This window comes from Chanos chanos, chromosome 7 (assembly GCF_902362185.1).
Source record: "Chanos chanos chromosome 7, fChaCha1.1, whole genome shotgun sequence".
In the NCBI taxonomy this organism is placed as follows: domain Eukaryota; kingdom Metazoa; phylum Chordata; class Actinopteri; order Gonorynchiformes; family Chanidae; genus Chanos; species Chanos chanos.
Window position 1 is genome coordinate 39,216,503 of NC_044501.1, and position 24,965 is coordinate 39,241,467.

At 55.9% G+C, this 24,965-nt stretch overlaps 33 non-coding genes across 33 annotated transcripts; all 33 read left to right on the forward strand.

Moving 5' to 3' along the window:
• The first annotated feature begins 236 nt into the window (after positions 1-236).
• LOC115817722 (small nucleolar RNA U3) lies at positions 237-451 on the forward strand. Its single transcript, XR_004025510.1, has one exon. It is a non-coding gene; the product is annotated as a small nucleolar RNA U3 (small nucleolar RNA).
• Positions 452-987: 536 nt separating this feature from the next.
• On the forward strand, positions 988-1,202 carry LOC115817714 (small nucleolar RNA U3). The gene has a single exon (XR_004025502.1). It is a non-coding gene; the product is annotated as a small nucleolar RNA U3 (small nucleolar RNA).
• A 540-nt stretch (positions 1,203-1,742) lies between these two features.
• LOC115817723 (small nucleolar RNA U3) lies at positions 1,743-1,957 on the forward strand. Its single transcript, XR_004025511.1, has one exon. It is a non-coding gene; the product is annotated as a small nucleolar RNA U3 (small nucleolar RNA).
• Positions 1,958-2,493: 536 nt separating this feature from the next.
• Positions 2,494-2,708, forward strand: LOC115817724 (small nucleolar RNA U3). Its single transcript, XR_004025512.1, has one exon. It is a non-coding gene; the product is annotated as a small nucleolar RNA U3 (small nucleolar RNA).
• Positions 2,709-3,236: 528 nt separating this feature from the next.
• On the forward strand, positions 3,237-3,451 carry LOC115817668 (small nucleolar RNA U3). The gene has a single exon (XR_004025465.1). It is a non-coding gene; the product is annotated as a small nucleolar RNA U3 (small nucleolar RNA).
• A 540-nt stretch (positions 3,452-3,991) lies between these two features.
• On the forward strand, positions 3,992-4,206 carry LOC115817725 (small nucleolar RNA U3). The gene has a single exon (XR_004025513.1). It is a non-coding gene; the product is annotated as a small nucleolar RNA U3 (small nucleolar RNA).
• A 535-nt stretch (positions 4,207-4,741) lies between these two features.
• On the forward strand, positions 4,742-4,956 carry LOC115817670 (small nucleolar RNA U3). The gene has a single exon (XR_004025467.1). It is a non-coding gene; the product is annotated as a small nucleolar RNA U3 (small nucleolar RNA).
• A 536-nt stretch (positions 4,957-5,492) lies between these two features.
• On the forward strand, positions 5,493-5,707 carry LOC115817726 (small nucleolar RNA U3). Its single transcript, XR_004025514.1, has one exon. It is a non-coding gene; the product is annotated as a small nucleolar RNA U3 (small nucleolar RNA).
• A 525-nt stretch (positions 5,708-6,232) lies between these two features.
• On the forward strand, positions 6,233-6,447 carry LOC115817713 (small nucleolar RNA U3). The gene has a single exon (XR_004025501.1). It is a non-coding gene; the product is annotated as a small nucleolar RNA U3 (small nucleolar RNA).
• Positions 6,448-6,983: 536 nt separating this feature from the next.
• Positions 6,984-7,198, forward strand: LOC115817727 (small nucleolar RNA U3). Its single transcript, XR_004025515.1, has one exon. It is a non-coding gene; the product is annotated as a small nucleolar RNA U3 (small nucleolar RNA).
• A 548-nt stretch (positions 7,199-7,746) lies between these two features.
• LOC115817660 (small nucleolar RNA U3) lies at positions 7,747-7,961 on the forward strand. The gene has a single exon (XR_004025458.1). It is a non-coding gene; the product is annotated as a small nucleolar RNA U3 (small nucleolar RNA).
• Positions 7,962-8,497: 536 nt separating this feature from the next.
• LOC115817728 (small nucleolar RNA U3) lies at positions 8,498-8,712 on the forward strand. The gene has a single exon (XR_004025516.1). It is a non-coding gene; the product is annotated as a small nucleolar RNA U3 (small nucleolar RNA).
• Positions 8,713-9,252: 540 nt separating this feature from the next.
• Positions 9,253-9,467, forward strand: LOC115817729 (small nucleolar RNA U3). The gene has a single exon (XR_004025517.1). It is a non-coding gene; the product is annotated as a small nucleolar RNA U3 (small nucleolar RNA).
• Positions 9,468-10,006: 539 nt separating this feature from the next.
• On the forward strand, positions 10,007-10,221 carry LOC115817671 (small nucleolar RNA U3). The gene has a single exon (XR_004025468.1). It is a non-coding gene; the product is annotated as a small nucleolar RNA U3 (small nucleolar RNA).
• Positions 10,222-10,757: 536 nt separating this feature from the next.
• Positions 10,758-10,972, forward strand: LOC115817731 (small nucleolar RNA U3). The gene has a single exon (XR_004025519.1). It is a non-coding gene; the product is annotated as a small nucleolar RNA U3 (small nucleolar RNA).
• Positions 10,973-11,511: 539 nt separating this feature from the next.
• Positions 11,512-11,726, forward strand: LOC115817672 (small nucleolar RNA U3). Its single transcript, XR_004025469.1, has one exon. It is a non-coding gene; the product is annotated as a small nucleolar RNA U3 (small nucleolar RNA).
• Positions 11,727-12,251: 525 nt separating this feature from the next.
• Positions 12,252-12,466, forward strand: LOC115817732 (small nucleolar RNA U3). The gene has a single exon (XR_004025520.1). It is a non-coding gene; the product is annotated as a small nucleolar RNA U3 (small nucleolar RNA).
• A 540-nt stretch (positions 12,467-13,006) lies between these two features.
• Positions 13,007-13,221, forward strand: LOC115817733 (small nucleolar RNA U3). Its single transcript, XR_004025521.1, has one exon. It is a non-coding gene; the product is annotated as a small nucleolar RNA U3 (small nucleolar RNA).
• A 533-nt stretch (positions 13,222-13,754) lies between these two features.
• On the forward strand, positions 13,755-13,969 carry LOC115817734 (small nucleolar RNA U3). The gene has a single exon (XR_004025522.1). It is a non-coding gene; the product is annotated as a small nucleolar RNA U3 (small nucleolar RNA).
• A 536-nt stretch (positions 13,970-14,505) lies between these two features.
• LOC115817669 (small nucleolar RNA U3) lies at positions 14,506-14,720 on the forward strand. Its single transcript, XR_004025466.1, has one exon. It is a non-coding gene; the product is annotated as a small nucleolar RNA U3 (small nucleolar RNA).
• Positions 14,721-15,256: 536 nt separating this feature from the next.
• LOC115817735 (small nucleolar RNA U3) lies at positions 15,257-15,471 on the forward strand. Its single transcript, XR_004025523.1, has one exon. It is a non-coding gene; the product is annotated as a small nucleolar RNA U3 (small nucleolar RNA).
• A 536-nt stretch (positions 15,472-16,007) lies between these two features.
• On the forward strand, positions 16,008-16,222 carry LOC115817736 (small nucleolar RNA U3). Its single transcript, XR_004025524.1, has one exon. It is a non-coding gene; the product is annotated as a small nucleolar RNA U3 (small nucleolar RNA).
• A 532-nt stretch (positions 16,223-16,754) lies between these two features.
• LOC115817737 (small nucleolar RNA U3) lies at positions 16,755-16,969 on the forward strand. The gene has a single exon (XR_004025525.1). It is a non-coding gene; the product is annotated as a small nucleolar RNA U3 (small nucleolar RNA).
• Positions 16,970-17,505: 536 nt separating this feature from the next.
• Positions 17,506-17,720, forward strand: LOC115817663 (small nucleolar RNA U3). The gene has a single exon (XR_004025461.1). It is a non-coding gene; the product is annotated as a small nucleolar RNA U3 (small nucleolar RNA).
• A 531-nt stretch (positions 17,721-18,251) lies between these two features.
• Positions 18,252-18,466, forward strand: LOC115817738 (small nucleolar RNA U3). Its single transcript, XR_004025526.1, has one exon. It is a non-coding gene; the product is annotated as a small nucleolar RNA U3 (small nucleolar RNA).
• A 536-nt stretch (positions 18,467-19,002) lies between these two features.
• LOC115817739 (small nucleolar RNA U3) lies at positions 19,003-19,217 on the forward strand. Its single transcript, XR_004025527.1, has one exon. It is a non-coding gene; the product is annotated as a small nucleolar RNA U3 (small nucleolar RNA).
• A 540-nt stretch (positions 19,218-19,757) lies between these two features.
• LOC115817740 (small nucleolar RNA U3) lies at positions 19,758-19,972 on the forward strand. Its single transcript, XR_004025528.1, has one exon. It is a non-coding gene; the product is annotated as a small nucleolar RNA U3 (small nucleolar RNA).
• A 532-nt stretch (positions 19,973-20,504) lies between these two features.
• LOC115817662 (small nucleolar RNA U3) lies at positions 20,505-20,719 on the forward strand. The gene has a single exon (XR_004025460.1). It is a non-coding gene; the product is annotated as a small nucleolar RNA U3 (small nucleolar RNA).
• A 532-nt stretch (positions 20,720-21,251) lies between these two features.
• On the forward strand, positions 21,252-21,466 carry LOC115817715 (small nucleolar RNA U3). Its single transcript, XR_004025503.1, has one exon. It is a non-coding gene; the product is annotated as a small nucleolar RNA U3 (small nucleolar RNA).
• Positions 21,467-21,998: 532 nt separating this feature from the next.
• On the forward strand, positions 21,999-22,213 carry LOC115817742 (small nucleolar RNA U3). Its single transcript, XR_004025529.1, has one exon. It is a non-coding gene; the product is annotated as a small nucleolar RNA U3 (small nucleolar RNA).
• A 532-nt stretch (positions 22,214-22,745) lies between these two features.
• On the forward strand, positions 22,746-22,960 carry LOC115817743 (small nucleolar RNA U3). Its single transcript, XR_004025530.1, has one exon. It is a non-coding gene; the product is annotated as a small nucleolar RNA U3 (small nucleolar RNA).
• Positions 22,961-23,492: 532 nt separating this feature from the next.
• LOC115817664 (small nucleolar RNA U3) lies at positions 23,493-23,707 on the forward strand. The gene has a single exon (XR_004025462.1). It is a non-coding gene; the product is annotated as a small nucleolar RNA U3 (small nucleolar RNA).
• A 533-nt stretch (positions 23,708-24,240) lies between these two features.
• Positions 24,241-24,455, forward strand: LOC115817745 (small nucleolar RNA U3). Its single transcript, XR_004025531.1, has one exon. It is a non-coding gene; the product is annotated as a small nucleolar RNA U3 (small nucleolar RNA).
• Positions 24,456-24,965: the final 510 nt, after the last annotated feature.

Here is a 24,965-nt window from a genome sequence, read left to right on the forward strand (position 1 = left end):
TACCCCGGGCTCTGTTTCGCTTTGCCAATCACAGCGCCGGCTGTTTGCTGACCGCCCTCTTCAGTAGCTCTGCTACAGGGTGTGAGCGCTCTGCTCTTTGCTTTTCTGGTCCCGGAAAGGCCTGTGGTTGTTTTTCTCATCGCTGAGCGCTCTCAGCGCTGCGGGGGAGGGGCTCTCACCGTTTCCAAGAACACTTGGCGCCGCGTGCTTGAAGCTTGGCCGCGCCACCTGTCGGCAAGACTATACTTTCAGGGATCATTTCTACAGTTTCTGACTAGGAAATGAGTTTCGAAAGTGTTGCGTCTCCCCAGCCACGATGACGAGGCGCGGCACGCCCTTCTGAGCGCGAATCGGGTGCAATTCGAGGTCGTTTGTCCTTGTTTAGCATCATTGATGACCGTTCTGCTTGTCCCAGCCGGCGGGCAGAGGAAGAGTGTGCGATCAGAGTGGTTGGGCTATCTGCTTAGTAAAAAGAAAGAAAGAAAGAAAGAAAGAGGGATGAAACCAAGAAGCAGGGTGGGAAGGAAAGGAGCGCGATGCTCTCTTCTTTCCTGGTCTGCGAGGACTGATGTTTGACGGCTCTCCCAAGTCTGTGCTTGAGTGCCGTCCCATGCCCTCTCCGCTCTACTCCTTGTGCCGTCTGCGCGTGACAATAAAGAGCGCTTAGCTTGACTTTTGCTTCAGTTCCTCGCTGGCGCGCCCCTTTCTTCCACAGCGTGCAGGTGCCCTGACGCGCTTCTCGTCGCTGCCTTACCCCGGGCTCTGTTTCGCTTTGCCAATCACAGCGCCGGCTGTTTGCTGACCGCCCTCTTCAGTAGCTCTGCTACAGGGTGTGAGCGCTCTGCTCTTTGCTTTTCTGGTCCCGGAAAGGCCTGTGGTTGTTTTTCTCATCGCTGAGCGCTCTCAGCGCTGCGGGGGAGGGGCTCTCACCGTTTCCAAGAACACTTGGCGCCGCGTGCTTGAAGCTTGGCCGCGCCACCTGTCGGCAAGACTATACTTTCAGGGATCATTTCTACAGTTTCTGACTAGGAAATGAGTTTCGAAAGTGTTGCGTCCCCCCAGCCACGATGAGGAGGCGCGGCACGCCCTTCTGAGCGCGAATCGGGTGCAATTCGAGGTCGTTTGTCCTTGTTTAGCATCATTGATGACCGTTCTGCTTGTCCCAGCCGGCGGGCAGAGGAAGAGTGTGCGATCAGAGTGGTTGGGCTATCTGCTTAGTAAAAAGAAAGAAAGAAAGAAAGAAAGAAAGAGGGATGAAACCAAGAAGCAGGGTGGGAAGGAAAGGAGCGCGATGCTCTCTTCTTTCCTGGTCTGCGAGGACTGATGTTTGACGGCTCTCCCAAGTCTGTGCTTGAGTGCCGTCCCATGCCCTCTCCGCTCTACTCCTTGTGCCGTCTGCGCGTGACAATAAAGAGCGCTTAGCTTGACTTTTGCTTCAGTTCCTCGCTGGCGCGCCCCTTTCTTCCACAGCGTGCAGGTGCCCTGACGCGCTTCTCGTCGCTGCCTTACCCCGGGCTCTGTTTCGCTTTGCCAATCACAGCGCCGGCTGTTTGCTGACCGCCCTCTTCAGTAGCTCTGCTACAGGGTGTGAGCGCTCTGCTCTTTGCTTTTCTGGTCCCGGAAAGGCCTGTGGTTGTTTTTCTCATCGCTGAGCGCTCTCAGCGCTGCGGGGGAGGGGCTCTCACCGTTTCCAAGAACACTTGGCGCCGCGTGCTTGAAGCTTGGCCGCGCCACCTGTCGGCAAGACTATACTTTCAGGGATCATTTCTACAGTTTCTGACTAGGAAATGAGTTTCGAAAGTGTTGCGTCTCCCCAGCCACGATGACGAGGCGCGGCACGCCCTTCTGAGCGCGAATCGGGTGCAATTCGAGGTCGTTTGTCCTTGTTTAGCATCATTGATGACCGTTCTGCTTGTCCCAGCCGGCGGGCAGAGGAAGAGTGTGCGATCAGAGTGGTTGGGCTATCTGCTTAGTAAAAAGAAAGAAAGAAAGAAAGAAAGAGGGATGAAACCAAGAAGCAGGGTGGGAAGGAAAGGAGCGCGATGCTCTCTTCTTTCCTGGTCTGCGAGGACTGATGTTTGACGGCTCTCCCAAGTCTGTGCTTGAGTGCCGTCCCATGCCCTCTCCGCTCTACTCCTTGTGCCGTCTGCGCGTGACAATAAAGAGCGCTTAGCTTGACTTTTGCTTCAGTTCCTCGCTGGCGCGCCCCTTTCTTCCACAGCGTGCAGGTGCCCTGACGCGCTTCTCGTCGCTGCCTTACCCCGGGCTCTGTTTCGCTTTGCCAATCACAGCGCCGGCTGTTTGCTGACCGCCCTCTTCAGTAGCTCTGCTACAGGGTGTGAGCGCTCTGCTCTTTGCTTTTCTGGTCCCGGAAAGGCCTGTGGTTGTTTTTCTCATCGCTGAGCGCTCTCAGCGCTGCGGGGGAGGGGCTCTCACCGTTTCCAAGAACACTTGGCGCCGCGTGCTTGAAGCTTGGCCGCGCCACCTGTCGGCAAGACTATACTTTCAGGGATCATTTCTACAGTTTCTGACTAGGAAATGAGTTTCGAAAGTGTTGCGTCTCCCCAGCCACGATGACGAGGCGCGGCACGCCCTTCTGAGCGCGAATCGGGTGCAATTCGAGGTCGTTTGTCCTTGTTTAGCATCATTGATGACCGTTCTGCTTGTCCCAGCCGGCGGGCAGAGGAAGAGTGTGCGATCAGAGTGGTTGGGCTATCTGCTTAGTAAAAAGAAAGAAAGAAAGAGGGATGAAACCAAGAAGCAGGGTGGGAAGGAAAGGAGCGCGATGCTCTCTTCTTTCCTGGTCTGCGAGGACTGATGTTTGACGGCTCTCCCAAGTCTGTGCTTGAGTGCCGTCCCATGCCCTCTCCGCTCTACTCCTTGTGCCGTCTGCGCGTGACAATAAAGAGCGCTTAGCTTGACTTTTGCTTCAGTTCCTCGCTGGCGCGCCCCTTTCTTCCACAGCGTGCAGGTGCCCTGACGCGCTTCTCGTCGCTGCCTTACCCCGGGCTCTGTTTCGCTTTGCCAATCACAGCACCGGCTGTTTGCTGACCGCCCTCTTCAGTAGCTCTGCTACAGGGTGTGAGCGCTCTGCTCTTTGCTTTTCTGGTCCCGGAAAGGCCTGTGGTTGTTTTTCTCATCGCTGAGCGCTCTCAGCGCTGCGGGGGAGGGGCTCTCACCGTTTCCAAGAACACTTGGCGCCGCGTGCTTGAAGCTTGGCCGCGCCACCTGTCGGCAAGACTATACTTTCAGGGATCATTTCTACAGTTTCTGACTAGGAAATGAGTTTCGAAAGTGTTGCGTCTCCCCAGCCACGATGACGAGGCGCGGCACGCCCTTCTGAGCGCGAATCGGGTGCAATTCGAGGTCGTTTGTCCTTGTTTAGCATCATTGATGACCGTTCTGCTTGTCCCAGCCAGCGGGCAGAGGAAGAGTGTGCGATCAGAGTGGTTGGGCTATCTGCTTAGTAAAAAGAAAGAAAGAAAGAAAGAAAGAAAGAGGGATGAAACCAAGAAGCAGGGTGGGAAGGAAAGGAGCGCGATGCTCTCTTCTTTCCTGGTCTGCGAGGACTGATGTTTGACGGCTCTCCCAAGTCTGTGCTTGAGTGCCGTCCCATGCCCTCTCCGCTCTACTCCTTGTGCCGTCTGCGCGTGACAATAAAGAGCGCTTAGCTTGACTTTTGCTTCAGTTCCTCGCTGGCGCGCCCCTTTCTTCCACAGCGTGCAGGTGCCCTGACGCGCTTCTCGTCGCTGCCTTACCCCGGGCTCTGTTTCGCTTTGCCAATCACAGCGCCGGCTGTTTGCTGACCGCCCTCTTCAGTAGCTCTGCTACAGGGTGTGAGCGCTCTGCTCTTTGCTTTTCTGGTCCCGGAAAGGCCTGTGGTTGTTTTTCTCATCGCTGAGCGCTCTCAGCGCTGCGGGGGAGGGGCTCTCACCGTTTCCAAGAACACTTGGCGCCGCGTGCTTGAAGCTTGGCCGCGCCACCTGTCGGCAAGACTATACTTTCAGGGATCATTTCTACAGTTTCTGACTAGGAAATGAGTTTCGAAAGTGTTGCGTCTCCCCAGCCACGATGACGAGGCGCGGCACGCCCTTCTGAGCGCGAATCGGGTGCAATTCGAGGTCGTTTGTCCTTGTTTAGCATCATTGATGACCGTTCTGCTTGTCCCAGCCGGCGGGCAGAGGAAGAGTGTGCGATCAGAGTGGTTGGGCTATCTGCTTAGTAAAAAGAAAGAAAGAAAGAAAGAAAGAGGGATGAAACCAAGAAGCAGGGTGGGAAGGAAAGGAGCGCGATGCTCTCTTCTTTCCTGGTCTGCGAGGACTGATGTTTGACGGCTCTCCCAAGTCTGTGCTTGAGTGCCGTCCCATGCCCTCTCCGCTCTACTCCTTGTGCCGTCTGCGCGTGACAATAAAGAGCGCTTAGCTTGACTTTTGCTTCAGTTCCTCGCTGGCGCGCCCCTTTCTTCCACAGCGTGCAGGTGCCCTGACGCGCTTCTCGTCGCTGCCTTACCCCGGGCTCTGTTTCGCTTTGCCAATCACAGCGCCGGCTGTTTGCTGACCGCCCTCTTCAGTAGCTCTGCTACAGGGTGTGAGCGCTCTGCTCTTTGCTTTTCTGGTCCCGGAAAGGCCTGTGGTTGTTTTTCTCATCGCTGAGCGCTCTCAGCGCTGCGGGGGAGGGGCTCTCACCGTTTCCAAGAACACTTGGCGCCGCGTGCTTGAAGCTTGGCCGCGCCACCTGTCGCAAGACTATACTTTCAGGGATTATTTCTACAGTTTCTGACTAGGAAATGAGTTTCGAAAGTGTTGCGTCTCCCCAGCCACGATGACGAGGCGCGGCACGCCCTTCTGAGCGCGAATCGGGTGCAATTCGAGGTCGTTTGTCCTTGTTTAGCATCATTGATGACCGTTCTGCTTGTCCCAGCCGGCGGGCAGAGGAAGAGTGTGCGATCAGAGTGGTTGGGCTATCTGCTTAGTAAAAAGAAAGAAAGAAAGAAAGAAAGAGGGATGAAACCAAGAAGCAGGGTGGGAAGGAAAGGAGCGCGATGCTCTCTTCTTTCCTGGTCTGCGAGGACTGATGTTTGACGGCTCTCCCAAGTCTGTGCTTGAGTGCCGTCCCATGCCCTCTCCGCTCTACTCCTTGTGCCGTCTGCGCGTGACAATAAAGAGCGCTTAGCTTGACTTTTGCTTCAGTTCCTCGCTGGCGCGCCCCTTTCTTCCACAGCGTGCAGGTGCCCTGACGCGCTTCTCGTCGCTGCCTTACCCCGGGCTCTGTTTCGCTTTGCCAATCACAGCGCCGGCTGTTTGCTGACCGCCCTCTTCAGTAGCTCTGCTACAGGGTGTGAGCGCTCTGCTCTTTGCTTTTCTGGTCCCGGAAAGGCCTGTGGTTGTTTTTCTCATCGCTGAGAGCTCTCAGCGCTGCGGGGGAGGGGCTCTCACCGTTTCCAAGAACACTTGGCGCCGCGTGCTTGAAGCTTGGCCGCGCCACCTGTCGGCAAGACTATACTTTCAGGGATCATTTCTACAGTTTCTGACTAGGAAATGAGTTTCGAAAGTGTTGCGTCTCCCCAGCCACGATGACGAGGCGCGGCACGCCCTTCTGAGCGCGAATCGGGTGCAATTCGAGGTCGTTTGTCCTTGTTTAGCATCATTGATGACCGTTCTGCTTGTCCCAGCCGGCGGGCAGAGGAAGAGTGTGCGATCAGAGTGGTTGGGCTATCTGCTTAGTAAAAAGAAAGAAAGAAAGAAAGAGGGATGGAAGCAGGGTGGGAAGGAAAGGAGCGCGATGCTCTCTTCTTTCCTGGTCTGCGAGGACTGATGTTTGACGGCTCTCCCAAGTCTGTGCTTGAGTGCCGTCCCATGCCCTCTCCGCTCTACTCCTTGTGCCGTCTGCGCGTGACAATAAAGAGCGCTTAGCTTGACTTTTGCTTCAGTTCCTCGCTGGCGCGCCCCTTTCTTCCACAGCGTGCAGGTGCCCTGACGCGCTTCTCGTCGCTGCCTTACCCCGGGCTCTGTTTCGCTTTGCCAATCACAGCGCCGGCTGTTTGCTGACCGCCCTCTTCAGTAGCTCTGCTACAGGGTGTGAGCGCTCTGCTCTTTGCTTTTCTGGTCCCGGAAAGGCCTGTGGTTGTTTTTCTCATCGCTGAGAGCTCTCAGCGCTGCGGGGGAGGGGCTCTCACCGTTTCCAAGAACACTTGGCGCCGCGTGCTTGAAGCTTGGCCGCGCCACCTGTCGGCAAGACTATACTTTCAGGGATCATTTCTACAGTTTCTGACTAGGAAATGAGTTTCGAAAGTGTTGCGTCTCCCCAGCCACGATGACGAGGCGCGGCACGCCCTTCTGAGCGCGAATCGGGTGCAATTCGAGGTCATTTGTCCTTGTTTAGCATCATTGATGACCGTTCTGCTTGTCCCAGCCGGCGGGCAGAGGAAGAGTGTGCGATCAGAGTGGTTGGGCTATCTGCTTAGTAAAAAGAAAGAAAGAAAGAAAGAAAGAGGGATGAAACCAAGAAGCAGGGTGGGAAGGAAAGGAGCGCGATGCTCTCTTCTTTCCTGGTCTGCGAGGACTGATGTTTGACGGCTCTCCCAAGTCTGTGCTTGAGTGCCGTCCCATGCCCTCTCCGCTCTACTCCTTGTGCCGTCTGCGCGTGACAATAAAGAGCGCTTAGCTTGACTTTTGCTTCAGTTCCTCGCTGGCGCGCCCCTTTCTTCCACAGCGTGCAGGTGCCCTGACGCGCTTCTCGTCGCTGCCTTACCCCGGGCTCTGTTTCGCTTTGCCAATCACAGCGCCGGCTGTTTGCTGACCGCCCTCTTCAGTAGCTCTGCTACAGGGTGTGAGCGCTCTGCTCTTTGCTTTTCTGGTCCCGGAAAGGCCTGTGGTTGTTTTTCTCATCGCTGAGCGCTCTCAGCGCTGCGGGGGAGGGGCTCTCACCGTTTCCAAGAACACTTGGCGCCGCGTGCTTGAAGCTTGGCCGCGCCACCTGTCGGCAAGACTATACTTTCAGGGATCATTTCTACAGTTTCTGACTAGGAAATGAGTTTCGAAAGTGTTGCGTCTCCCCAGCCACGATGACGAGGCGCGGCACGCCCTTCTGAGCGCGAATCGGGTGCAATTCGAGGTCGTTTGTCCTTGTTTAGCATCATTGATGACCGTTCTGCTTGTCCCAGCCGGCGGGCAGAGGAAGAGTGTGCGATCAGAGTGGTTGGGCTATCTGCTTAGTAAAAAGAAAGAAAGAAAGAAAGAAAGAAAGAAAGAAAGAGGGATGAAACCAAGAAGCAGGGTGGGAAGGAAAGGAGCGCGATGCTCTCTTCTTTCCTGGTCTGCGAGGACTGATGTTTGACGGCTCTCCCAAGTCTGTGCTTGAGTGCCGTCCCATGCCCTCTCCGCTCTACTCCTTGTGCCGTCTGCGCGTGACAATAAAGAGCGCTTAGCTTGACTTTTGCTTCAGTTCCTCGCTGGCGCGCCCCTTTCTTCCACAGCGTGCAGGTGCCCTGACGCGCTTCTCGTCGCTGCCTTACCCCGGGCTCTGTTTCGCTTTGCCAATCACAGCGCCGGCTGTTTGCTGACCGCCCTCTTCAGTAGCTCTGCTACAGGGTGTGAGCGCTCTGCTCTTTGCTTTTCTGGTCCCGGAAAGGCCTGTGGTTGTTTTTCTCATCGCTGAGCGCTCTCAGCGCTGCGGGGGAGGGGCTCTCACCGTTTCCAAGAACACTTGGCGCCGCGTGCTTGAAGCTTGGCCGCGCCACCTGTCGGCAAGACTATACTTTCAGGGATCATTTCTACAGTTTCTGACTAGGAAATGAGTTTCGAAAGTGTTGCGTCTCTCCAGCCACGATGACGAGGCGCGGCACGCCCTTCTGAGCGCGAATCGGGTGCAATTCGAGGTCGTTTGTCCTTGTTTAGCATCATTGATGACCGTTCTGCTTGTCCCAGCCGGCGGGCAGAGGAAGAGTGTGCGATCAGAGTGGTTGGGCTATCTGCTTAGTAAAAAGAAAGAAAGAAAGAAAGAAAGAGGGATGAAACCAAGAAGCAGGGTGGGAAGGAAAGGAGCGCGATGCTCTCTTCTTTCCTGGTCTGCGAGGACTGATGTTTGACGGCTCTCCCAAGTCTGTGCTTGAGTGCCGTCCCATGCCCTCTCCGCTCTACTCCTTGTGCCGTCTGCGCGTGACAATAAAGAGCGCTTAGCTTGACTTTTGCTTCAGTTCCTCGCTGGCGCGCCCCTTTCTTCCACAGCGTGCAGGTGCCCTGACGCGCTTCTCGTCGCTGCCTTACCCCGGGCTCTGTTTCGCTTTGCCAATCACAGCGCCGGCTGTTTGCTGACCGCCCTCTTCAGTAGCTCTGCTACAGGGTGTGAGCGCTCTGCTCTTTGCTTTTCTGGTCCCGGAAAGGCCTGTGGTTGTTTTTCTCATCGCTGAGCGCTCTCAGCGCTGCGGGGGAGGGGCTCTCACCGTTTCCAAGAACACTTGGCGCCGCGTGCTTGAAGCTTGGCCGCGCCACCTGTCGGCAAGACTATACTTTCAGGGATCATTTCTACAGTTTCTGACTAGGAAATGAGTTTCGAAAGTGTTGCGTCTCCCCAGCCACGATGACGAGGCGCGGCACGCCCTTCTGAGCGCGAATCGGGTGCAATTCGAGGTCGTTTGTCCTTGTTTAGCATCATTGATGACCGTTCTGCTTGTCCCAGCCGGCGGGCAGAGGAAGAGTGTGCGATCAGAGTGGTTGGGCTATCTGCTTAGTAAAAAGAAAGAAAGAAAGAAAGAAAGAAAGAGGGATGAAACCAAGAAGCAGGGTGGGAAGGAAAGGAGCGCGATGCTCTCTTCTTTCCTGGTCTGCGAGGACTGATGTTTGACGGCTCTCCCAAGTCTGTGCTTGAGTGCCGTCCCATGCCCTCTCCGCTCTACTCCTTGTGCCGTCTGCGCGTGACAATAAAGAGCGCTTAGCTTGACTTTTGCTTCAGTTCCTCGCTGGCGCGCCCCTTTCTTCCACAGCGTGCAGGTGCCCTGACGCGCTTCTCGTCGCTGCCTTACCCCGGGCTCTGTTTCGCTTTGCCAATCACAGCGCCGGCTGTTTGCTGACCGCCCTCTTCAGTAGCTCTGCTACAGGGTGTGAGCGCTCTGCTCTTTGCTTTTCTGGTCCCGGAAAGGCCTGTGGTTGTTTTTCTCATCGCTGAGCGCTCTCAGCGCTGCGGGGGAGGGGCTCTCACCGTTTCCAAGAACACTTGGCGCCGCGTGCTTGAAGCTTGGCCGCGCCACCTGTCGGCAAGACTATACTTTCAGGGATCATTTCTACAGTTTCTGACTAGGAAATGAGTTTCGAAAGTGTTGCGTCTCCCCAGCCACGATGACGAGGCGCGGCACGCCCTTCTGAGCGCGAATCGGGTGCAATTCGAGGTCGTTTGTCCTTGTTTAGCATCATTGATGACCGTTCTGCTTGTCCCAGCCGGCGGGCAGAGGAAGAGTGTGCGATCAGAGTGGTTGGGCTATCTGCTTAGTAAAAAGAAAGAAAGAAAGAAAGAAAGAAAGAGGGATGAAACCAAGAAGCAGGGTGGGAAGGAAAGGAGCGCGATGCTCTCTTCTTTCCTGGTCTGCGAGGACTGATGTTTGACGGCTCTCCCAAGTCTGTGCTTGAGTGCCGTCCCATGCCCTCTCCGCTCTACTCCTTGTGCCGTCTGCGCGTGACAATAAAGAGCGCTTAGCTTGACTTTTGCTTCAGTTCCTCGCTGGCGCGCCCCTTTCTTCCACAGCGTGCAGGTGCCCTGACGCGCTTCTCGTCGCTGCCTTACCCCGGGCTCTGTTTCGCTTTGCCAATCACAGCGCCGGCTGTTTGCTGACCGCCCTCTTCAGTAGCTCTGCTACAGGGTGTGAGCGCTCTGCTCTTTGCTTTTCTGGTCCCGGAAAGGCCTGTGGTTGTTTTTCTCATCGCTGAGCGCTCTCAGCGCTGCGGGGGAGGGGCTCTCACCGTTTCCAAGAACACTTGGCGCCGCGTGCTTGAAGCTTGGCCGCGCCACCTGTCGCAAGACTATACTTTCAGGGATTATTTCTACAGTTTCTGACTAGGAAATGAGTTTCGAAAGTGTTGCGTCTCCCCAGCCACGATGACGAGGCGCGGCACGCCCTTCTGAGCGCGAATCGGGTGCAATTCGAGGTCGTTTGTCCTTGTTTAGCATCATTGATGACCGTTCTGCTTGTCCCAGCCGGCGGGCAGAGGAAGAGTGTGCGATCAGAGTGGTTGGGCTATCTGCTTAGTAAAAAGAAAGAAAGAAAGAAAGAAAGAGGGATGAAACCAAGAAGCAGGGTGGGAAGGAAAGGAGCGCGATGCTCTCTTCTTTCCTGGTCTGCGAGGACTGATGTTTGACGGCTCTCCCAAGTCTGTGCTTGAGTGCCGTCCCATGCCCTCTCCGCTCTACTCCTTGTGCCGTCTGCGCGTGACAATAAAGAGCGCTTAGCTTGACTTTTGCTTCAGTTCCTCGCTGGCGCGCCCCTTTCTTCCACAGCGTGCAGGTGCCCTGACGCGCTTCTCGTCGCTGCCTTACCCCGGGCTCTGTTTCGCTTTGCCAATCACAGCGCCGGCTGTTTGCTGACCGCCCTCTTCAGTAGCTCTGCTACAGGGTGTGAGCGCTCTGCTCTTTGCTTTTCTGGTCCCGGAAAGGCCTGTGGTTGTTTTTCTCATCGCTGAGAGCTCTCAGCGCTGCGGGGGAGGGGCTCTCACCGTTTCCAAGAACACTTGGCGCCGCGTGCTTGAAGCTTGGCCGCGCCACCTGTCGGCAAGACTATACTTTCAGGGATCATTTCTACAGTTTCTGACTAGGAAATGAGTTTCGAAAGTGTTGCGTCTCCCCAGCCACGATGACGAGGCGCGGCACGCCCTTCTGAGCGCGAATCGGGTGCAATTCGAGGTCGTTTGTCCTTGTTTAGCATCATTGATGACCGTTCTGCTTGTCCCAGCCGGCGGGCAGAGGAAGAGTGTGCGATCAGAGTGGTTGGGCTATCTGCTTAGTAAAAAGAAAGAAAGAAAGAAAGAAAGAAAGAGGGATGAAACCAAGAAGCAGGGTGGGAAGGAAAGGAGCGCGATGCTCTCTTCTTTCCTGGTCTGCGAGGACTGATGTTTGACGGCTCTCCCAAGTCTGTGCTTGAGTGCCGTCCCATGCCCTCTCCGCTCTACTCCTTGTGCCGTCTGCGCGTGACAATAAAGAGCGCTTAGCTTGACTTTTGCTTCAGTTCCTCGCTGGCGCGCCCCTTTCTTCCACAGCGTGCAGGTGCCCTGACGCGCTTCTCGTCGCTGCCTTACCCCGGGCTCTGTTTCGCTTTGCCAATCACAGCGCCGGCTGTTTGCTGACCGCCCTCTTCAGTAGCTCTGCTACAGGGTGTGAGCGCTCTGCTCTTTGCTTTTCTGGTCCCGGAAAGGCCTGTGGTTGTTTTTCTCATCGCTGAGCGCTCTCAGCGCTGCGGGGGAGGGGCTCTCACCGTTTCCAAGAACACTTGGCGCCGCGTGCTTGAAGCTTGGCCGCGCCACCTGTCGCAAGACTATACTTTCAGGGATTATTTCTACAGTTTCTGACTAGGAAATGAGTTTCGAAAGTGTTGCGTCTCCCCAGCCACGATGACGAGGCGCGGCACGCCCTTCTGAGCGCGAATCGGGTGCAATTCGAGGTCGTTTGTCCTTGTTTAGCATCATTGATGACCGTTCTGCTTGTCCCAGCCGGCGGGCAGAGGAAGAGTGTGCGATCAGAGTGGTTGGGCTATCTGCTTAGTAAAAAGAAAGAAAGAAAGAAAGAGGGATGGAAGCAGGGTGGGAAGGAAAGGAGCGCGATGCTCTCTTCTTTCCTGGTCTGCGAGGACTGATGTTTGACGGCTCTCCCAAGTCTGTGCTTGAGTGCCGTCCCATGCCCTCTCCGCTCTACTCCTTGTGCCGTCTGCGCGTGACAATAAAGAGCGCTTAGCTTGACTTTTGCTTCAGTTCCTCGCTGGCGCGCCCCTTTCTTCCACAGCGTGCAGGTGCCCTGACGCGCTTCTCGTCGCTGCCTTACCCCGGGCTCTGTTTCGCTTTGCCAATCACAGCGCCGGCTGTTTGCTGACCGCCCTCTTCAGTAGCTCTGCTACAGGGTGTGAGCGCTCTGCTCTTTGCTTTTCTGGTCCCGGAAAGGCCTGTGGTTGTTTTTCTCATCGCTGAGAGCTCTCAGCGCTGCGGGGGAGGGGCTCTCACCGTTTCCAAGAACACTTGGCGCCGCGTGCTTGAAGCTTGGCCGCGCCACCTGTCGGCAAGACTATACTTTCAGGGATCATTTCTACAGTTTCTGACTAGGAAATGAGTTTCGAAAGTGTTGCGTCTCCCCAGCCACGATGACGAGGCGCGGCACGCCCTTCTGAGCGCGAATCGGGTGCAATTCGAGGTCGTTTGTCCTTGTTTAGCATCATTGATGACCGTTCTGCTTGTCCCAGCCGGCGGGCAGAGGAAGAGTGTGCGATCAGAGTGGTTGGGCTATCTGCTTAGTAAAAAGAAAGAAAGAAAGAAAGAAAGAAAGAGGGATGAAACCAAGAAGCCGGGTGGGAAGGAAAGGAGCGCGATGCTCTCTTCTTTCCTGGTCTGCGAGGACTGATGTTTGACGGCTCTCCCAAGTCTGTGCTTGAGTGCCGTCCCATGCCCTCTCCGCTCTACTCCTTGTGCCGTCTGCGCGTGACAATAAAGAGCGCTTAGCTTGACTTTTGCTTCAGTTCCTCGCTGGCGCGCCCCTTTCTTCCACAGCGTGCAGGTGCCCTGACGCGCTTCTCGTCGCTGCCTTACCCCGGGCTCTGTTTCGCTTTGCCAATCACAGCGCCGGCTGTTTGCTGACCGCCCTCTTCAGTAGCTCTGCTACAGGGTGTGAGCGCTCTGCTCTTTGCTTTTCTGGTCCCGGAAAGGCCTGTGGTTGTTTTTCTCATCGCTGAGAGCTCTCAGCGCTGCGGGGGAGGGGCTCTCACCGTTTCCAAGAACACTTGGCGCCGCGTGCTTGAAGCTTGGCCGCGCCACCTGTCGGCAAGACTATACTTTCAGGGATCATTTCTACAGTTTCTGACTAGGAAATGAGTTTCGAAAGTGTTGCGTCTCCCCAGCCACGATGACGAGGCGCGGCACGCCCTTCTGAGCGCGAATCGGGTGCAATTCGAGGTCGTTTGTCCTTGTTTAGCATCATTGATGACCGTTCTGCTTGTCCCAGCCGGCGGGCAGAGGAAGAGTGTGCGATCAGAGTGGTTGGGCTATCTGCTTAGTAAAAAAGAAAGAAAGAAAGAAAGAGGGATGAAACCAAGAAGCAGGGTGGGAAGGAAAGGAGCGCGATGCTCTCTTCTTTCCTGGTCTGCGAGGACTGATGTTTGACGGCTCTCCCAAGTCTGTGCTTGAGTGCCGTCCCATGCCCTCTCCGCTCTACTCCTTGTGCCGTCTGCGCGTGACAATAAAGAGCGCTTAGCTTGACTTTTGCTTCAGTTCCTCGCTGGCGCGCCCCTTTCTTCCACAGCGTGCAGGTGCCCTGACGCGCTTCTCGTCGCTGCCTTACCCCGGGCTCTGTTTCGCTTTGCCAATCACAGCGCCGGCTGTTTGCTGACCGCCCTCTTCAGTAGCTCTGCTACAGGGTGTGAGCGCTCTGCTCTTTGCTTTTCTGGTCCCGGAAAGGCCTGTGGTTGTTTTTCTCATCGCTGAGCGCTCTCAGCGCTGCGGGGGAGGGGCTCTCACCGTTTCCAAGAACACTTGGCGCCGCGTGCTTGAAGCTTGGCCGCGCCACCTGTCGGCAAGACTATACTTTCAGGGATCATTTCTACAGTTTCTGACTAGGAAATGAGTTTCGAAAGTGTTGCGTCTCCCCAGCCACGATGACGAGGCGCGGCACGCCCTTCTGAGCGCGAATCGGGTGCAATTCGAGGTCGTTTGTCCTTGTTTAGCATCATTGATGACCGTTCTGCTTGTCCCAGCCGGCGGGCAGAGGAAGAGTGTGCGATCAGAGTGGTTGGGCTATCTGCTTAGTAAAAAGAAAGAAAGAAAGAAAGAAAGAGGGATGAAACCAAGAAGCAGGGTGGGAAGGAAAGGAGCGCGATGCTCTCTTCTTTCCTGGTCTGCGAGGACTGATGTTTGACGGCTCTCCCAAGTCTGTGCTTGAGTGCCGTCCCATGCCCTCTCCGCTCTACTCCTTGTGCCGTCTGCGCGTGACAATAAAGAGCGCTTAGCTTGACTTTTGCTTCAGTTCCTCGCTGGCGCGCCCCTTTCTTCCACAGCGTGCAGGTGCCCTGACGCGCTTCTCGTCGCTGCCTTACCCCGGGCTCTGTTTCGCTTTGCCAATCACAGCGCCGGCTGTTTGCTGACCGCCCTCTTCAGTAGCTCTGCTACAGGGTGTGAGCGCTCTGCTCTTTGCTTTTCTGGTCCCGGAAAGGCCTGTGGTTGTTTTTCTCATCGCTGAGCGCTCTCAGCGCTGCGGGGGAGGGGCTCTCACCGTTTCCAAGAACACTTGGCGCCGCGTGCTTGAAGCTTGGCCGCGCCACCTGTCGGCAAGACTATACTTTCAGGGATCATTTCTACAGTTTCTGACTAGGAAATGAGTTTCGAAAGTGTTGCGTCTCCCCAGCCGCGATGACAAGGCGCGGCACGCCCTTCTGAGCGCGAATCGGGTGCAATTCGAGGTCGTTTGTCCTTGTTTAGCATCATTGATGACCGTTCTGCTTGTCCCAGCCGGCGGGCAGAGGAAGAGTGTGCGATCAGAGTGGTTGGGCTATCTGCTTAGTAAAAAGAAAGAAAGAAAGAAAGAAAGAGGGATGAAACCAAGAAGCAGGGTGGGAAGGAAAGGAGCGCGATGCTCTCTTCTTTCCTGGTCTGCGAGGACTGATGTTTGACGGCTCTCCCAAGTCTGTGCTTGAGTGCCGTCCCATGCCCTCTCCGCTCTACTCCTTGTGCCGTCTGCGCGTGACAATAAAGAGCGCTTAGCTTGACTTTTGCTTCAGTTCCTCGCTGGCGCGCCCCTTTCTTCCACAGCGTGCAGGTGCCCTGACGCGCTTCTCGTCGCTGCCTTACCCCGGGCTCTGTTTCGCTTTGCCAATCACAGCGCCGGCTGTTTGCTGACCGCCCTCTTCAGTAGCTCTGCTACAGGGTGTGAGCGCTCTGCTCTTTGCTTTTCTGGTCCCGGAAAGGCCTGTGGTTGTTTTTCTCATCGCTGAGAGCTCTCAGCGCTGCGGGGGAGGGGCTCTCACCGTTTCCAAGAACACTTGGCGCCGCGTGCTTGAAGCTTGGCCGCGCCACCTGTCGGCAAGACTATACTTTCAGGGATCATTTCTACAGTTTCTGACTAGGAAATGAGTTTCGAAAGTGTTGCGTCTCCCCAGCCACGATGACGAGGCGCGGCACGCCCTTCTGAGCGCGAATCGGGTGCAATTCGAGGTCGTTTGTCCTTGTTTAGCATCATTGATGACCGTTCTGCTTGTCCCAGCCGGCGGGCAGAGGAAGAGTGTGCGATCAGAGTGGTTGGGCTATCTGCTTAGTAAAAAGAAAGAAAGAAAGAAAGAAAGAGGGATGAAACCAAGAAGCCGGGTGGGAAGGAAAGGAGCGCGATGCTCTCTTCTTTCCTGGTCTGCGAGGACTGATGTTTGACGGCTCTCCCAAGTCTGTGCTTGAGTGCCGTCCCATGCCCTCTCCGCTCTACTCCTTGTGCCGTCTGCGCGTGACAATAAAGAGCGCTTAGCTTGACTTTTGCTTCAGTTCCTCGCTGGCGCGCCCCTTTCTTCCACAGCGTGCAGGTGCCCTGACGCGCTTCTCGTCGCTGCCTTACCCCGGGCTCTGTTTCGCTTTGCCAATCACAGCGCCGGCTGTTTGCTGACCGCCCTCTTCAGTAGCTCTGCTACAGGGTGTGAGCGCTCTGCTCTTTGCTTTTCTGGTCCCGGAAAGGCCTGTGGTTGTTTTTCTCATCGCTGAGAGCTCTCAGCGCTGCGGGGGAGGGGCTCTCACCGTTTCCAAGAACACTTGGCGCCGCGTGCTTGAAGCTTGGCCGCGCCACCTGTCGGCAAGACTATACTTTCAGGGATCATTTCTACAGTTTCTGACTAGGAAATGAGTTTCGAAAGTGTTGCGTCTCCCCAGCCACGATGACGAGGCGCGGCACGCCCTTCTGAGCGCGAATCGGGTGCAATTCGAGGTCGTTTGTCCTTGTTTAGCATCATTGATGACCGTTCTGCTTGTCCCAGCCGGCGGGCAGAGGAAGAGTGTGCGATCAGAGTGGTTGGGCTATCTGCTTAGTAAAAAGAAAGAAAGAAAGAAAGAGGGATGAAACCAAGAAGCAGGGTGGGAAGGAAAGGAGCGCGATGCTCTCTTCTTTCCTGGTCTGCGAGGACTGATGTTTGACGGCTCTCCCAAGTCTGTGCTTGAGTGCCGTCCCATGCCCTCTCCGCTCTACTCCTTGTGCCGTCTGCGCGTGACAATAAAGAGCGCTTAGCTTGACTTTTGCTTCAGTTCCTCGCTGGCGCGCCCCTTTCTTCCACAGCGTGCAGGTGCCCTGACGCGCTTCTCGTCGCTGCCTTACCCCGGGCTCTGTTTCGCTTTGCCAATCACAGCGCCGGCTGTTTGCTGACCGCCCTCTTCAGTAGCTCTGCTACAGGGTGTGAGCGCTCTGCTCTTTGCTTTTCTGGTCCCGGAAAGGCCTGTGGTTGTTTTTCTCATCGCTGAGCGCTCTCAGCGCTGCGGGGGAGGGGCTCTCACCGTTTCCAAGAACACTTGGCGCCGCGTGCTTGAAGCTTGGCCGCGCCACCTGTCGGCAAGACTATACTTTCAGGGATCATTTCTACAGTTTCTGACTAGGAAATGAGTTTCGAAAGTGTTGCGTCTCCCCAGCCACGATGACGAGGCGCGGCACGCCCTTCTGAGCGCGAATCGGGTGCAATTCGAGGTCGTTTGTCCTTGTTTAGCATCATTGATGACCGTTCTGCTTGTCCCAGCCGGCGGGCAGAGGAAGAGTGTGCGATCAGAGTGGTTGGGCTATCTGCTTAGTAAAAAGAAAGAAAGAAAGAAAGAAAGAGGGATGAAACCAAGAAGCAGGGTGGGAAGGAAAGGAGCGCGATGCTCTCTTCTTTCCTGGTCTGCGAGGACTGATGTTTGACGGCTCTCCCAAGTCTGTGCTTGAGTGCCGTCCCATGCCCTCTCCGCTCTACTCCTTGTGCCGTCTGCGCGTGACAATAAAGAGCGCTTAGCTTGACTTTTGCTTCAGTTCCTCGCTGGCGCGCCCCTTTCTTCCACAGCGTGCAGGTGCCCTGACGCGCTTCTCGTCGCTGCCTTACCCCGGGCTCTGTTTCGCTTTGCCAATCACAGCGCCGGCTGTTTGCTGACCGCCCTCTTCAGTAGCTCTGCTACAGGGTGTGAGCGCTCTGCTCTTTGCTTTTCTGGTCCCGGAAAGGCCTGTGGTTGTTTTTCTCATCGCTGAGCGCTCTCAGCGCTGCGGGGGAGGGGCTCTCACCGTTTCCAAGAACACTTGGCGCCGCGTGCTTGAAGCTTGGCCGCGCCACCTGTCGGCAAGACTATACTTTCAGGGATCATCTCTACAGTTTCTGACTAGGAAATGAGTTTCGAAAGTGTTGCGTCTCCCCAGCCACGATGACGAGGCGCGGCACGCCCTTCTGAGCGCGAATCGGGTGCAATTCGAGGTCGTTTGTCCTTGTTTAGCATCATTGATGACCGTTCTGCTTGTCCCAGCCGGCGGGCAGAGGAAGAGTGTGCGATCAGAGTGGTTGGGCTATCTGCTTAGTAAAAAGAAAGAAAGAAAGAAAGAGGGATGAAACCAAGAAGCAGGGTGGGAAGGAAAGGAGCGCGATGCTCTCTTCTTTCCTGGTCTGCGAGGACTGATGTTTGACGGCTCTCCCAAGTCTGTGCTTGAGTGCCGTCCCATGCCCTCTCCGCTCTACTCCTTGTGCCGTCTGCGCGTGACAATAAAGAGCGCTTAGCTTGACTTTTGCTTCAGTTCCTCGCTGGCGCGCCCCTTTCTTCCACAGCGTGCAGGTGCCCTGACGCGCTTCTCGTCGCTGCCTTACCCCGGGCTCTGTTTCGCTTTGCCAATCACAGCGCCGGCTGTTTGCTGACCGCCCTCTTCAGTAGCTCTGCTACAGGGTGTGAGCGCTCTGCTCTTTGCTTTTCTGGTCCCGGAAAGGCCTGTGGTTGTTTTTCTCATCGCTGAGCGCTCTCAGCGCTGCGGGGGAGGGGCTCTCACCGTTTCCAAGAACACTTGGCGCCGCGTGCTTGAAGCTTGGCCGCGCCACCTGTCGCAAGACTATACTTTCAGGGATCATTTCTACAGTTTCTGACTAGGAAATGAGTTTCGAAAGTGTTGCGTCTCCCCAGCCACGATGACGAGGCGCGGCACGCCCTTCTGAGCGCGAATCGGGTGCAATTCGAGGTCGTTTGTCCTTGTTTAGCATCATTGATGACCGTTCTGCTTGTCCCAGCCGGCGGGCAGAGGAAGAGTGTGCGATCAGAGTGGTTGGGCTATCTGCTTAGTAAAAAGAAAGAAAGAAAGAAAGAAAGAGGGATGAAACCAAGAAGCAGGGTGGGAAGGAAAGGAGCGCGATGCTCTCTTCTTTCCTGGTCTGCGAGGACTGATGTTTGACGGCTCTCCCAAGTCTGTGCTTGAGTGCCGTCCCATGCCCTCTCCGCTCTACTCCTTGTGCCGTCTGCGCGTGACAATAAAGAGCGCTTAGCTTGACTTTTGCTTCAGTTCCTCGCTGGCGCGCCCCTTTCTTCCACAGCGTGCAGGTGCCCTGACGCGCTTCTCGTCGCTGCCTTACCCCGGGCTCTGTTTCGCTTTGCCAATCACAGCGCCGGCTGTTTGCTGACCGCCCTCTTCAGTAGCTCTGCTACAGGGTGTGAGCGCTCTGCTCTTTGCTTTTCTGGTCCCGGAAAGGCCTGTGGTTGTTTTTCTCATCGCTGAGAGCTCTCAGCGCTGCGGGGGAGGGGCTCTCACCGTTTCCAAGAACACTTGGCGCCGCGTGCTTGAAGCTTGGCCGCGCCACCTGTCGGCAAGACTATACTTTCAGGGATCATTTCTACAGTTTCTGACTAGGAAATGAGTTTCGAAAGTGTTGCGTCTCCCCAGCCACGATGACGAGGCGCGGCACGCCCTTCTGAGCGCGAATCGGGTGCAATTCGAGGTCGTTTGTCCTTGTTTAGCATCATTGATGACCGTTCTGCTTGTCCCAGCCGGCGGGCAGAGGAAGAGTGTGCGATCAGAGTGGTTGGGCTATCTGCTTAGTAAAAAGAAAGAAAGAAAGAAAGAAAGAAAGAGGGATGAAACCAAGAAGCAGGGTGGGAAGGAAAGGAGCGCGATGCTCTCTTCTTTCCTGGTCTGCGAGGACTGATGTTTGACGGCTCTCCCAAGTCTGTGCTTGAGTGCCGTCCCATGCCCTCTCCGCTCTACTCCTTGTGCCGTCTGCGCGTGACAATAAAGAGCGCTTAGCTTGACTTTTGCTTCAGTTCCTCGCTGGCGCGCCCCTTTCTTCCACAGCGTGCAGGTGCCCTGACGCGCTTCTCGTCGCTGCCTTACCCCGGGCTCTGTTTCGCTTTGCCAATCACAGCGCCGGCTGTTTGCTGACCGCCCTCTTCAGTAGCTCTGCTACAGGGTGTGAGCGCTCTGCTCTTTGCTTTTCTGGTCCCGGAAAGGCCTGTGGTTGTTTTTCTCATCGCTGAGCGCTCTCAGCGCTGCGGGGGAGGGGCTCTCACCGTTTCCAAGAACACTAGGCGCCTCGTGCTTGAAGCTTGGCCGCGCCACCTGTCGGCAAGACTATACTTTCAGGGATCATTTCTACAGTTTCTGACTAGGAAATGAGTTTCGAAAGTGTTGCGTCTCCCCAGCCACGATGACGAGGCGCGGCACGCCCTTCTGAGCGCGAATCGGGTGCAATTCGAGGTCGTTTGTCCTTGTTTAGCATCATTGATGACCGTTCTGCTTGTCCCAGCCGGCGGGCAGAGGAAGAGTGTGCGATCAGAGTGGTTGGGCTATCTGCTTAGTAAAAAGAAAGAAAGAAAGAAAGAGGGATGAAACCAAGAAGCAGGGTGGGAAGGAAAGGAGCGCGATGCTCTCTTCTTTCCTGGTCTGCGAGGACTGATGTTTGACGGCTCTCCCAAGTCTGTGCTTGAGTGCCGTCCCATGCCCTCTCCGCTCTACTCCTTGTGCCGTCTGCGCGTGACAATAAAGAGCGCTTAGCTTGACTTTTGCTTCAGTTCCTCGCTGGCGCGCCCCTTTCTTCCACAGCGTGCAGGTGCCCTGACGCGCTTCTCGTCGCTGCCTTACCCCGGGCTCTGTTTCGCTTTGCCAATCACAGCGCCGGCTGTTTGCTGACCGCCCTCTTCAGTAGCTCTGCTACAGGGTGTGAGCGCTCTGCTCTTTGCTTTTCTGGTCCCGGAAAGGCCTGTGGTTGTTTTTCTCATCGCTGAGCGCTCTCAGCGCTGCGGGGGAGGGGCTCTCACCGTTTACAAGAACACTTGGCGCCGCGTGCTTGAAGCTTGGCCGCGCCACCTGTCGGCAAGACTATACTTTCAGGGATCATTTCTACAGTTTCTGACTAGGAAATGAGTTTCGAAAGTGTTGCGTCTCCCCAGCCGCGATGACGAGGCGCGGCACGCCCTTCTGAGCGCGAATCGGGTGCAATTCGAGGTCGTTTGTCCTTGTTTAGCATCATTGATGACCGTTCTGCTTGTCCCAGCCGGCGGGCAGAGGAAGAGTGTGCGATCAGAGTGGTTGGGCTATCTGCTTAGTAAAAAGAAAGAAAGAAAGAAAGAGGGATGAAACCAAGAAGCAGGGTGGGAAGGAAAGGAGCGCGATGCTCTCTTCTTTCCTGGTCTGCGAGGACTGATGTTTGACGGCTCTCCCAAGTCTGTGCTTGAGTGCCGTCCCATGCCCTCTCCGCTCTACTCCTTGTGCCGTCTGCGCGTGACAATAAAGAGCGCTTAGCTTGACTTTTGCTTCAGTTCCTCGCTGGCGCGCCCCTTTCTTCCACAGCGTGCAGGTGCCCTGACGCGCTTCTCGTCGCTGCCTTACCCCGGGCTCTGTTTCGCTTTGCCAATCACAGCGCCGGCTGTTTGCTGACCGCCCTCTTCAGTAGCTCTGCTACAGGGTGTGAGCGCTCTGCTCTTTGCTTTTCTGGTCCCGGAAAGGCCTGTGGTTGTTTTTCTCATCGCTGAGAGCTCTCAGCGCTGCGGGGGAGGGGCTCTCACCGTTTCCAAGAACACTTGGCGCCGCGTGCTTGAAGCTTGGCCGCGCCACCTGTCGGCAAGACTATACTTTCAGGGATCATTTCTACAGTTTCTGACTAGGAAATGAGTTTCGAAAGTGTTGCGTCTCCTCAGCCACGATGACGAGGCGCGGCACGCCCTTCTGAGCGCGAATCGGGTGCAATTCGAGGTCGTTTGTCCTTGTTTAGCATCATTGATGACCGTTCTGCTTGTCCCAGCCGGCGGGCAGAGGAAGAGTGTGCGATCAGAGTGGTTGGGCTATCTGCTTAGTAAAAAGAAAGAAAGAAAGAAAGAGGGATGAAACCAAGAAGCAGAGTGGGAAGGAAAGGAGCGCGATGCTCTCTTCTTTCCTGGTCTGCGAGGACTGATGTTTGACGGCTCTCCCAAGTCTGTGCTTGAGTGCCGTCCCATGCCCTCTCCGCTCTACTCCTTGTGCCGTCTGCGCGTGACAATAAAGAGCGCTTAGCTTGACTTTTGCTTCAGTTCCTCGCTGGCGCGCCCCTTTCTTCCACAGCGTGCAGGTGCCCTGACGCGCTTCTCGTCGCTGCCTTACCCCGGGCTCTGTTTCGCTTTGCCAATCACAGCGCCGGCTGTTTGCTGACCGCCCTCTTCAGTAGCTCTGCTACAGGGTGTGAGCGCTCTGCTCTTTGCTTTTCTGGTCCCGGAAAGGCCTGTGGTTGTTTTTCTCATCGCTGAGCGCTCTCAGCGCTGCGGGGGAGGGGCTCTCACCGTTTCCAAGAACACTTGGCGCCGCGTGCTTGAAGCTTGGCCGCGCCACCTGTCGGCAAGACTATACTTTCAGGGATCATTTCTACAGTTTCTGACTAGGAAATGAGTTTCGAAAGTGTTGCGTCTCCCCAGCCACGATGACGAGGCGCGGCACGCCCTTCTGAGCGCGAATCGGGTGCAATTCGAGGTCGTTTGTCCTTGTTTAGCATCATTGATGACCGTTCTGCTTGTCCCAGCCGGCGGGCAGAGGAAGAGTGTGCGATCAGAGTGGTTGGGCTATCTGCTTAGTAAAAAGAAAGAAAGAAAGAAAGAGGGATGAAACCAAGAAGCAGGGTGGGAAGGAAAGGAGCGCGATGCTCTCTTCTTTCCTGGTCTGCGAGGACTGATGTTTGACGGCTCTCCCAAGTCTGTGCTTGAGTGCCGTCCCATGCCCTCTCCGCTCTACTCCTTGTGCCGTCTGCGCGTGACAATAAAGAGCGCTTAGCTTGACTTTTGCTTCAGTTCCTCGCTGGCGCGCCCCTTTCTTCCACAGCGTGCAGGTGCCCTGACGCGCTTCTCGTCGCTGCCTTACCCCGGGCTCTGTTTCGCTTTGCCAATCACAGCGCCGGCTGTTTGCTGACCGCCCTCTTCAGTAGCTCTGCTACAGGGTGTGAGCGCTCTGCTCTTTGCTTTTCTGGTCCCGGAAAGGCCTGTGGTTGTTTTTCTCATCGCTGAGCGCTCTCAGCGCTGCGGGGGAGGGGCTCTCACCGTTTCCAAGAACACTTGGCGCCGCGTGCTTGAAGCTTGGCCGCGCCACCTGTCGGCAAGACTATACTTTCAGGGATCATTTCTACAGTTTCTGACTAGGAAATGAGTTTCGAAAGTGTTGCGTCTCCCCAGCCACGATGACGAGGCGCGGCACGCCCTTCTGAGCGCGAATCGGGTGCAATTCGAGGTCGTTTGTCCTTGTTTAGCATCATTGATGACCGTTCTGCTTGTCCCAGCCGGCGGGCAGAGGAAGAGTGTGCGATCAGAGTGGTTGGGCTATCTGCTTAGTAAAAAGAAAGAAAGAAAGAAAGAGGGATGAAACCAAGAAGCAGGGTGGGAAGGAAAGGAGCGCGATGCTCTCTTCTTTCCTGGTCTGCGAGGACTGATGTTTGACGGCTCTCCCAAGTCTGTGCTTGAGTGCCGTCCCATGCCCTCTCCGCTCTACTCCTTGTGCCGTCTGCGCGTGACAATAAAGAGCGCTTAGCTTGACTTTTGCTTCAGTTCCTCGCTGGCGCGCCCCTTTCTTCCACAGCGTGCAGGTGCCCTGACGCGCTTCTCGTCGCTGCCTTACCCCGGGCTCTGTTTCGCTTTGCCAATCACAGCGCCGGCTGTTTGCTGACCGCCCTCTTCAGTAGCTCTGCTACAGGGTGTGAGCGCTCTGCTCTTTGCTTTTCTGGTCCCGGAAAGGCCTGTGGTTGTTTTTCTCATCGCTGAGCGCTCTCAGCGCTGCGGGGGAGGGGCTCTCACCGTTTCCAAGAACACTTGGCGCCGCGTGCTTGAAGCTTGGCCGCGCCACCTGTCGGCAAGACTATACTTTCAGGGATCATCTCTACAGTTTCTGACTAGGAAATGAGTTTCGAAAGTGTTGCGTCTCCCCAGCCACGATGACGAGGCGCGGCACGCCCTTCTGAGCGCGAATCGGGTGCAATTCGAGGTCGTTTGTCCTTGTTTAGCATCATTGATGACCGTTCTGCTTGTCCCAGCCGGCGGGCAGAGGAAGAGTGTGCGATCAGAGTGGTTGGGCTATCTGCTTAGTAAAAAAGAAAGAAAGAAAGAAAGAGGGATGAAACCAAGAAGCAGGGTGGGAAGGAAAGGAGCGCGATGCTCTCTTCTTTCCTGGTCTGCGAGGACTGATGTTTGACGGCTCTCCCAAGTCTGTGCTTGAGTGCCGTCCCATGCCCTCTCCGCTCTACTCCTTGTGCCGTCTGCGCGTGACAATAAAGAGCGCTTAGCTTGACTTTTGCTTCAGTTCCTCGCTGGCGCGCCCCTTTCTTCCACAGCGTGCAGGTGCCCTGACGCGCTTCTCGTCGCTGCCTTACCCCGGGCTCTGTTTCGCTTTGCCAATCACAGCGCCGGCTGTTTGCTGACCGCCCTCTTCAGTAGCTCTGCTACAGGGTGTGAGCGCTCTGCTCTTTGCTTTTCTGGTCCCGGAAAGGCCTGTGGTTGTTTTTCTCATCGCTGAGCGCTCTCAGCGCTGCGGGGGAGGGGCTCTCACCGTTTCCAAGAACACTTGGCGCCGCATGCTTGAAGCTTGGCCGCGCCACCTGTCGGCAAGACTATACTTTCAGGGATCATTTCTACAGTTTCTGACTAGGAAATGAGTTTCGAAAGTGTTGCGTCTCCCCAGCCACGATGACGAGGCGCGGCACGCCCTTCTGAGCGCGAATCGGGTGCAATTCGAGGTCGTTTGTCCTTGTTTAGCATCATTGATGACCGTTCTGCTTGTCCCAGCCGGCGGGCAGAGGAAGAGTGTGCGATCAGAGTGGTTGGGCTATCTGCTTAGTAAAAAGAAAGAAAGAAAGAAAGAAAGAGGGATGAAACCAAGAAGCAGGGTGGGAAGGAAAGGAGCGCGATGCTCTCTTCTTTCCTGGTCTGCGAGGACTGATGTTTGACGGCTCTCCCAAGTCTGTGCTTGAGTGCCGTCCCATGCCCTCTCCGCTCTACTCCTTGTGCCGTCTGCGCGTGACAATAAAGAGCGCTTAGCTTGACTTTTGCTTCAGTTCCTCGCTGGCGCGCCCCTTTCTTCCACAGCGTGCAGGTGCCCTGACGCGCTTCTCGTCGCTGCCTTACCCCGGGCTCTGTTTCGCTTTGCCAATCACAGCGCCGGCTGTTTGCTGACCGCCCTCTTCAGTAGCTCTGCTACAGGGTGTGAGCGCTCTGCTCTTTGCTTTTCTGGTCCCGGAAAGGCCTGTGGTTGTTTTTCTCATCGCTGAGCGCTCTCAGCGCTGCGGGGGAGGGGCTCTCACCGTTTCCAAGAACACTTGGCGCCGCGTGCTT